Source organism: Montipora foliosa, chromosome 4, assembly GCF_036669935.1.
Source record: "Montipora foliosa isolate CH-2021 chromosome 4, ASM3666993v2, whole genome shotgun sequence".
Lineage (NCBI taxonomy): Eukaryota > Metazoa > Cnidaria > Anthozoa > Scleractinia > Acroporidae > Montipora > Montipora foliosa.
In genome coordinates this window covers 32,513,960-32,524,680 of record NC_090872.1, presented here as the reverse complement: position 1 = coordinate 32,524,680, position 10,721 = coordinate 32,513,960, and positions in this window count along the sequence as shown.

Here is a 10,721-nt window from a genome sequence, read left to right as displayed (position 1 = left end):
TTTGTTATTGTTTCTCTTTGAATCTTTATACATGTTACTTGTCCTCCTTGTGCCTCGTGCCATGTAGGGTCCTGGTTCTCCTTGGTGTTGTCTATTAAATCATGTTTACATACACAGCTTCAGAAGCATAATAGAAGCTACTGAAAAGTTAACACATTAATCTGGAAATATTCCCTGGGGTAGGAGCATTTGATCACCTGAAATGGACCTATAATGAGGCATTTGAACAGCTTTTTGGCCTGGGGAGGGGGGCATTTCAACAAAAATTCAAATGCCCGGGGGGGATGTTGAAGCTTCAATTTGACTGGTACATGATTGCATTGAGTGCAACAAAAACACAACACGCCTGGACTCGCGTTTACGTGGGATGGGTCGATGTAAGTTAAAACTTTTTGTAGCGATAATCTCAGTCCCTTGACACAAGCAAACAAGCTTGCGTCAGAAAGGCTCCTGCTTGCATTGAAGTTGCAATAAGGAAACCCTGGAATTTGAACAGTGGAGTGGCAACGATACATGACATTTTCTCACTTGAAGTAAATAAAGAAGGTGGTCAGTCCCTGTGCGGATATGTAATTTGACTGCAGGAAAGAGCCATTTTCAGTCTCTGGTTTTGAAAATTTTAGTTTGGCCGATGCAATGAATAAGGCATGAGTAAATGAAAGCCCCGGGTCCACAAGGTGGGGAAGATCTTAGAAGGGAATAGTGTGGGATTTTACACAAAATCTGGACCGAGAGGAAGGGGCATTGCAAAGCGTTTGGCAAATTTAGCTGTCCTTTGGGGTGGGGTTTAGGTGGGGATTTTTCCAGAATCTGCTCATTGCACAAGCTTACAACTTCTACCCAACTATAAAGTTTACACCTGAAATTTCAGAGAAGGAGATCACTTTTGAAGACACAACAGTATACAAAGAATAGCCTGCGAACGCAGATCCATTTTCGGCGATCGTTTCTCTCCCCCGAAAAATAGCTACTTTCGGGGGAGAGAAAGTACAAAGGAAGAAAATAGACAGGAGGACGACTGGAAAAAGAATCTATATATTTTCGATATCAAACATATCACAAGCGGATTGCGACTGAAACCTTGCAATACACGCATTTTACCTCTTGCTACCCGCCCAGAGCCAAGAGGGGTTTTATCAAAGAAGAGGCTATTTGGCTCCTCCGAACAAACTCTTCAAAAGCAACATTTGAGGAGACATTCTCTCGATTCACAGCCTTCCTTGAAGAGGGATGCTAACCTACGCATGTTATCGAGAGAACACAATACGAAATCAATTTTTTCTGGATCGAAGACAGTTGGCACTTAAACACAAACCCAAATCCAGCAAGAAAGTTCTACCATTTGCCACAAAATACAACCGGTGTCAAATCTTCGAGCAATCTATTGATGTGCAACTGGAGTTTTATTCAAAACCAGCTATTGCTGGCAAACATTTCAAGAAACCCCCTTTAATATCATACAAGAGGGGCAAATCACTAAAGGATATGCTCGTTAAAGAATGAAAACTGTCGGGCAAATCGCTCAAGGACATGCTCGTTAAAGCAAAACTGTCAATTGAAGGTTTCACAATTATCTGTAACCACAAACGCACAAAAGGGAGACCGTACAGGTCTGCCCCCTTCTTTTAAATATCTACTGTTTTTGTTGAAAAGGAGAAATTGGGGAGATGATTGCCATAATAACCCTAGCTGCCACATTATGTGGTTTCACATGGAGTTCATTCGAATAGTGAAGGCCACAGAGGGGAACTGCAGTGTGTGCAAAGGTTTGTATTCTGCTTTATTCCTATTTTAATAGGAATAAAACAGAATACAACAGTTTAAAACTTAAGTTTTCTTTTCATGCTAACAATCAAGTGCAATCCAAAACAGCCCCAGGGGATAATATGAGGTAATGTTTTGACTAAATGAAGCAACCTCAGGGGTGGGGGTATTAACTGAAGTTTGAGCGAGTGTTTTTCCACCTCACCAAAACACAAGTATGAAAGTACAATGTCGCGCTCTTTAACTTTTATACAGAACTGCGTATTGCAAAAACAAGTAGCAAATGTTAAATTTAAATTTTATATCATACATTGCATTGTGAAATAATGCAGAATCGCAGGCAGCATAGAGGAACGAAACCAGAATTACCAAAAGAAAATGACGAATTCTGTTATGAATAGAGTCCCGTACTAGTTTAAGCATAACTGCTTACAAGTACAACTATCACCGAGTGTTTTTAATTTTTCGATGTAGGGTTTCCGGCGCCTAACCTTGATGTCGTCAACAGCGATACAAAGTGACAACACATCTCTCTAAGGAATGGGATTTCAACGGTATTTAGTTTCTCTTTAGAAGACAGTTCGCAAAGGTTGAAAGAGTCAAAACACATTCGGATGCCTTGGAGTGAGATCGTCAACCACTTGGGATATCATGGTATCAATGTCAGCCTCATATCTAGCAGCTTCTATCCCCTCGATTTCGGCTTCCTCGTAAGGGAGAGTTTTCTTTGATGCAAGACGTGAAAAGAATCCTCCCATTTGATTGGATGTCAGGAAGTAATCACTGTGGAAGATCCTGGTACCATTGATATTTTTTGTTTTCACCATAGATCGAGTCACTGATTCCGGATAAGGTATTGCCCTGTCATCTCTCCGAGGTTGAACTTTTTGCTAAGATATGACCGTTGCGCAACAGTGAACCTAGCACGTCGAGGTCCACTTCAGATTTAGTTCAGATTTCGTATACTGACGTGTTTAGTAGGGACACTTTTCTTAAAATTAGCTTTATTGGGTTCTCCTTTTATAACATACACTGTAATACAAATTTACGATAATACTACACACGAAACGACGAAAAGAAAAAAAAGAAAGAAGCAAATCCCAAAAGGGACAGATGCAACCGGACTAACGTCCCATGCGAGGCACCGCCCCTTGACCCTCCAGGTGTTCCGCGTATTGGAGAGCAGCTTGTCGTGTAAGATTTCATGCTCAAGGGTATACTGATGCTTACCACAGTCCAAGTGACGAAGCACCGAGGAATGCCTAATGAACTTTTTGATACATTCCTCCTTTGGACAAGCAAACAGGACAGTCGAAGCATCTTCCTCTTCCGAACTTGTGGATTCTTTTACATCCCCTGAAGGCTTCGCGGAACTAGTAGTTCGCCCTTATATCGATGAAAAATTACTTCGATGTACTTGGGCTACCACAAGGGTGGGTAAAGCGCCTGAATCTAATCCAAAAAACGTCTGTTGATTCACGATCTTATCCAGACCAATTCCGTACGCTCTCCACTTAGTTAAATACTCTATATTGGGGAGTAGAAGGCTACAACGTCTATCTTGAATGCTGGAGTTTCCACGGTTGTTAACGATTCACAAAGCGTGACAATAAAGGACGGCATTCCACCGAAAGATACCATGGCTTTGAGCATCTGTTTTGGTGTCTTTCCTGAATTTAGGAAGACTCTCATGTGAAACTGGATGGTCGCTGCCATGCGGTCACACGCACCCTTTCCTTTCTGTGGATCTGAAAAGTCAAGCCTCTTGAGTTCGACGCCCTCCTTTTGGCCTAATTTGTTTGAGGTAACAATGACGCACCCGCAGTGGTAGCAGCCAGCATTGTCTTGCCAATAGTAGACGGTTGTCAAGCGTGGTGGACTTCAGCTGCTGAATCACGTCTGCCATCACTGCAAGCACGGCATCCCAACTGGCCGGAGGCAAGCTAGTTGGGTATTTACTAGTGCAACTGAGAAGTTGAACCAGGGACCACCAGGAACAAACTCAGTGAGTGGCCAGAACGTGTCTTGAACCCAGCATCCCAGATCTCAAGGCAAGCGCCCTAACCATGCACTGGGCTGCACTGCCTCCTATACATCATGGCCCTGGATGGACTGAGTGTAAAATATGTGCTCTCGTCGATACGTTTTGTGCTTTTGCCTGCTTTACTAAGAAACGCACTTCTTCACAATCGACGAGTGTGTTGTCTATTTCATTCATTGTTGATGTAACAACCCACAGCGATCACAACAGTCGTCATGGTCGTGCTTGCATTCATCATATGCATAAAAGGCAGGATCTTTGCCATCACTCAATGCAAACAACCTCCAATGATCTGCCACAGAAGAACCCTCGCAAACGTGGCCTGCAATTGAAAACAAGACCTCTGGGTACTCTTACTGTTTAAGGAATAAAGGAAACGAAAATGAACTTATACAGAAACATGGTTTATTCTTAAATCAATGGATAGAACAAAACAAAGCTACAAGTTTCTATATGCGAGCTTTCCATGAATAATATGACTAAAGGTTTCATGCTTCACCAGCAACACATCTTGGTAGACAGGAACCTCTAATTTTTGATAACCCGAGGTGGCCATAAGGTACGCTATTTAAGCAGCATATAAACGTGAACCCACTGCTCGTGATAGCATCTACGTTTACATCGGTTTCTCCCTAGTGTGATCTAAATGGTCAATATGAGTGAACTTAGCCTGTAATCACTTTTATAAGGTAGCGTTTTGCCGCAGGTAGGCGATCCTGCACATCCTTGACCCAGTCAATCCCTTTTCCTGCGTCCCCAAGTTTCTCAGCTACTTCTGCTAGGTTGTCAAATGCCTGAGCACCCGACGAGCTTATATAGTCAAAGCCTTGACGAAATTTTTTTGAAGATACTGAGCAGACGGATAATACTCACAGCAATGCGCTCGGACTCAACGCTCTGAAGTTAAACTCATGCGCTGGACAGACTGTCCATGTAGAAATATTACGTGGAAAGGAAAACGTGGAAGCACGGAAGCAAGTTCAACCTCGCAGGAAGTATCACTTATTCCAACACTCCTGACATAATTTTCGTGAATACCTCTGTCACACTATGATAGGGGCACCGTATCATCGTTGGGATATTTCTTGTCACAATCGCAAATAAGTCCAACAAACTCAAAGAAAGAACATTTACTTTCCATGATAAAAGAGCAGCATGAGCTGACCTGGCAGTCGCTTCAAGAAACGTAACAGAAAAAGTGCTCTGGACAAGTTGTTGTTGTTGCTGTTTTTTTTTTTTTCTTTTTTTGTGGCTGTCAATGAAAGCTAGTCCCGTCAATCAAACCAAATTTGGAATTTCCTTGACTATCCGCCCCTTTTTCACTGTATTTTAGTATTAATTTTTCTCGCATTATCTCCACAGGCACCCCAAGCTCAGAGTGAGCATGGTCGACAAAACTATAAGGATTGTATGGGAATCCCGACAAAAGGCTTTGGTTCTCCTGGCCCGCTCACGGAGCTAGTCATATATGATAAGGTCTATTCCTGCTGAAATTCGTGGCGGAGCTAAAGACTATGACAAAGCTATGGACAGCCTCTCGGACACATCAAGTACAGAAAGAACACTTCGATGGCGCAAAAACGACCGACATTCGATTGGACATCGTCAGTCAGTACTACGATAAGGAAGCTCTTATTCTTACAGCAGAGGGCCAAGTAAACAACGTTACCACTAATTCAAAACAAGGATCGGGAAACGTGTTGGCGATGCGATGAAGCGGATCACTTTGCGAAAGAATGTTATCATTCACGAGATCATAAGGGTGGAAAATGCGGGAAAGTCGGCCATTTTGAAGCGTGTTTGAACAACGTACGCCAAACCGTGAATCAAGACAGTTTCGGGGAAATGGCTGTGAAAAACCCAAACATTGAAGGAAGGGAAGAGAGGAGACGTTGGATAAGAACAATGGAAACAGGGATGATTTCTACGTGTTCAGCACAAGAAACGGAGATGTAGAAAACACCGTAGAGATGCTGATTGAAAATAAGCCAGTGAACGTTATTACAGATTTAGCAGCTAATTGTATTTTTATGTCGGAAGGAATCTTTGAATTTGTAACGGGGGCTAATGCAAGTCCGTTGGAGTGCAAAAAGAAATTTTATGCTTAATGCATCTAAAAAGCCACTCCAACTCAGAGGAAAGTGTAATCTTACTCTACAAGTACTGCAAACCAGAAAGTCCCTTATGTAGAGTTTTATATCACGCGCGATGAAGCAGAAGCTTAGCTTAGGCAACGACAACAAGAACGTCATAGATTTGCATATTTATTGGGGAAAACAATAGATTTTCAAGCCCTGCAAGTGCGTTTTTCACTTTTGTCCATTTCTTTGCCGTCGCCTGCAAAACAACAATGTGAAATAGCCAGATTTGAGGTTTTATGAAGAACGTCAGCACTTGAGGATAAATTTTCCTTTTCTCCCCACAATTAGCTATATAGACGCCCGTTTCTGCCATTGACCGTATTTATACTAGATGAAGTCTAAGACGCCCAGACGCATTGAACGTCTGGCTGTAAGTGCGACTAATATAGATACGGGACGCACTTAACTTCGATGGTTAGAAATCAAATTCATGATTTTCTTCAAAAGATACCAAGACTTAATCACCAAAGAGACTGTGTGCCCTTCATTGTCAAGTGCGTCCCAGTTTAGTGCGTCTCGTCTTTATACTTGACGGCTTAGACTTCTGAGACGACTAAAGGTGGGCAGACAGGAGGTGTCATGTTGCAGGGACATGTTGCAGCGACACAAGGGTGTGTAGTACACACTGAGGCGACATGCATTCGAGTCGTGTAGCGGGGACGTGTAGCAGGGACAAAATCACAACATGTGCACACACATGAAAATGTTACGGGTTCATGTCCCAGGGATATGTTGCAGCGACATGTCCCTTCTTGTGAACTGACTGACCGCATGGTGCGTGTGAAGGGTGCAATCTTTTCCACAAGAGCCACAAATTTCGCGTGTGTAATTCTTATATATTCACTGAAATCGGGCGTATCTTCGATAGCCAACTCCATGTTCCTCGTTCTTCACGCGGCGTAACAACCACTGCCGACACCAGATTATTCGTTTCAGCATAACAGGAGCTTCGTCGCAATCATCATCATCAAAATAACAAACAGTTTTCTCTTTCGATGCCCATCATTCCAGACAAAAACCGCAGCAGCACGAGCACCTGAACCAATGGCTGCCATCTTGTTTTTCCCTGTGTACGAGCACAAAGAATTCTGGTCGTTCTGCTCAACTTTTAATTCTGTTGCAGGGACATGTTGCATAGCCACACACAAGACGTTTCATGGCATCCTTGCAACGTTTTGTCCCCGCGGCGTGACCCCTGAAGTTCAACTGGTTGAACGTCATGGGACATGTCACATGGACGAAACCACCCCCAAATTCATGTTGCACAGTCATAAAAGTATCAGTTCACACGAGGGGACATGTGTGTGCACATGTTGTGATTTTGTCCCTGCTAAACGTCCCCGCTACATGTCGCCTCAGTGTGCACTACACAAGTGTTTTGTCGCTGCATCGTGTCCCTGCAACATAACCATTCATGTCTGCCCACCTTAAGACGTCTGTTAAGTGCGTCGTTTAGATGCACTTAACTCGAGACGTTTAATTCGTCTGATGTTTAATGCGTCCACCTTATTTCCAGTATTTATACTAGTCTTCTCAAACTCATTAATCATTGATGCAGCTCTTACCCAACCAGAGCATCTTATTCTGGTCAGGTGGATGGGTTTAGAAGACCAATGAAAAACGAGTTGAAAACCACGGCGTGTTTGGAAATAATTTCAAACACGGATGCAAATTTTCTTAATCTGCATATGGATAAAGCAAGAAAAATACATGACGATAAACAACTTTATTGACAACAAATGATAATTACGGATAATTTTCTCCATTAAGACACTTAAAACAAGTTTATTTATTTACTGACATTGAAAGTCACATCGCAGTTATTGAAGCCCCCAAAAGATAAGAATGACTGAAGAACTTCTCTTGATCCGAGTCAACCTTGCCTGTATACGGATTCGCACCCAAATTAGTACTAACACGTGAAATAACTTTCTCCTCCGCTTTCTCATGCTTCAGTAAAACATCCGATCTGTGGCCAGTTCTATCGCGTATTAATTTACTATCAACCCTTGCATTAAACAGACTCGACGCAAACGTTACACGTAGGAAATGGGTGGTTTTGTGTCTCAGTCCTGCGGCCTTAGACATATCTGGCAAAATTTGATTCAAACTGTTTATACCCACAGGACATTTATCGAATGAAAATTTGTTTGCATTTGGCTTAAAGACCAATATACAAACGATACATATAAACAAGACAGGGGTCATGCTTTTGGCCCACTTCGTGACATAAATTTTACAATACGTGGCTCATACTTGAGATCCAGCAAACCCTCGTGAATCATCTTAGACACGTTCTCCTCAAAACGAATATAGTTATCGCCAATTTCATACCCTGGTCCCAGAGGTTTTTCTTGAGCCGCGAAACGTTGAGGTTTCTCTTTCTCTCGCTCCAGGGGAAGAGTAGGAGAGAACCCTGGGAACGAGGTTGGTCGAAAGATAGAAAACCTATAAAACATAAAATAACCCTAAATAAAACTAGACGATTTAAATGTCAGAATAAATAATAACTAGTGCTACATACAGCAACAAAACTGTACCTTTTATCCGAAGCTTCGAGTGGATTAAAATCCAACTTCTCATTGTTCTCCTCCATAAAGCAACGTAATACACACCCAATCTAGGTTTAACGTTTTGGGTGGGTATCTTTCCTTTGACGGCTTCTTGAACAAACTTCGTCAGCCAATAATTAACGCTTAATTAAAGCATCCATTTGAAATAAGGGAACTGAACTTTGTGCAGATCATATTCTATGAAAAAACCAAAGTTCCAAAGTTGCTACTTTCAGAAATCGGACTTTTACCCACCCTTTAAGAATACGAGCCGCCCATTTGTTCTGTTGTATCGCGCCGACTTTGGAATTGCATTTACGACACACCTTTCCTCATCCTCAACGATTTTCCGGTCGTCGAAATTGGTATTCTGCCATCTTCGAGAGCAACGTTCTTGCTCAGAACTCACAATATTACTAGTAAGTAACAACGTCGAAAACAAATGCAAATGAAATTCACTATTATCAGTAGCCAGCATGCAGCCAGTAGGTGACAAATCTCATTCCGCTTACCAAAAACAATATCTCAGTTCTGAAATTCAAATGATAACTTAAACTAATTTTATTGGTTGGAGAAGTAATTTCAAAAACTCGCGCTTCGACGGTTTCATCAGGTTTCCAAACGAAACCCTCGCACTCGTTTTTGAAATAGTACCTCTAAGACGTCTAAGACGAAAGAAAGTATGGTGGCCGGGAATGGACAAGCAAGTGGATGTGGCGTTGCGTGCTTGTCACTCCTGTCAAGTTGAATTGTAGGACCCAGAGCCAAACAAGAACCTGTAAGGTCAGCCAAGCTCCCTGAGCGACCCTGGAAGGAAATTTCTGTTGATCTCCTTGACATATCAAATGGTGAACACCTCCTAGTAGTGGTGAACTACTATTCTCGATGGACGGAGGCGATTCTTTTAAAGAAGGCAGCCGGCCAGCATGTGGTTAAATCTATGGAGGCCATCTTCAGGACACATGGTCACTGTGCGCAGTAACTTCTATGGACCTCCATTTGCACCGCAACAGTTTTAAACCTTCCTAGAATATTTGCGAATCTAGCACAAGAAAGGTGTATCCTACTGGCCACAAAGCAATGCAGGCGTGGAAAGTGCGAACGAAACTCTCTTGAAGATCGTACGAATTGCCCGACCTGAAAGAGGAGACTAGAGAAAGGCAGTTCAGCACTTTCTGTTCGAATACAGAATTACCCCACACACTGTAACAGGCTTGTCGACTGCAGAACTGATAAACTCCCCAAGGTTAAATTTTCCGGCGAACAGGTAACAGAGGCAAATTGGCAGCAGAAGCTTAAAGAGAGTCGGAGATGCTCGTTCGAACCTACGGCAAAAGGAGTATGCAGACAGAACTCGAGGAGCTAAATACAGTGACATTAGAAGAAGGGACATAGTCCTATTGAAAGAGAAACGTGACAGTAAGTCTCGCCAAATTACGAGCCTTATCCATACGTCGTCACTCACAAGGATGGAAACGCTGTTCTAGAAGACGCAAATGGCAACATTAAAATGCACGATATAGCTCACATGGAGAAGTTTGTTGAGGCCCGCAACCATTAAAATGGAAAAATGAAACCCAACAGGACAGCCTGAAGTGCAGAACCAGACAGTGGAGCCAGTACAGTGCAACCAGCCAGAACCTACAGCCAACCAGCATAGGCGCCTATGGTCCTGAAGAAACTCCAATATTTCTTTGCAAAAGTTATGGGTCCGTACCGCTTTTTTGACGGGTCCGGACCCAAAATGTTCTGTAGTGTAAATGCGCCTTTTTGAGTTAACCCTGGATGAAGGGAAGCTTAAATTGCAGTCTATTTCCTGATCAAAAAAGGTCCCAAGAGACTTTTAGCCTCCAAAATTGACTAGGCTTTTGCTTTCCTTCAGCATAAAGCATGCAACAAGGTTAAGACATTTCTGAGGGGCAAAATTCAAGCCTGGATCAGGGTATTAAATCGCGGATGAATGTTAACAGCTTTTTGAATAACTGGGCCCAGGGGCCCGTTTCTCGAAAGTCCCGAAAACTTTTCGGCCCCGAAAAGCCATCTGTGAAATTGCCAACCGCTTGATTTGGAAAGCCGGTCTTTCGACATGTTTTCAAGGTAACAAAAAGAAAAATAACGGTGAAGTTTGACGAATTAAACCTTCTCCGTTCTTGAGATACAAAGGAAATTGTGACCCTCGAAAATGACCCGTAAAGTTTCGTGACTTTCGAGAAACGTGCCCCA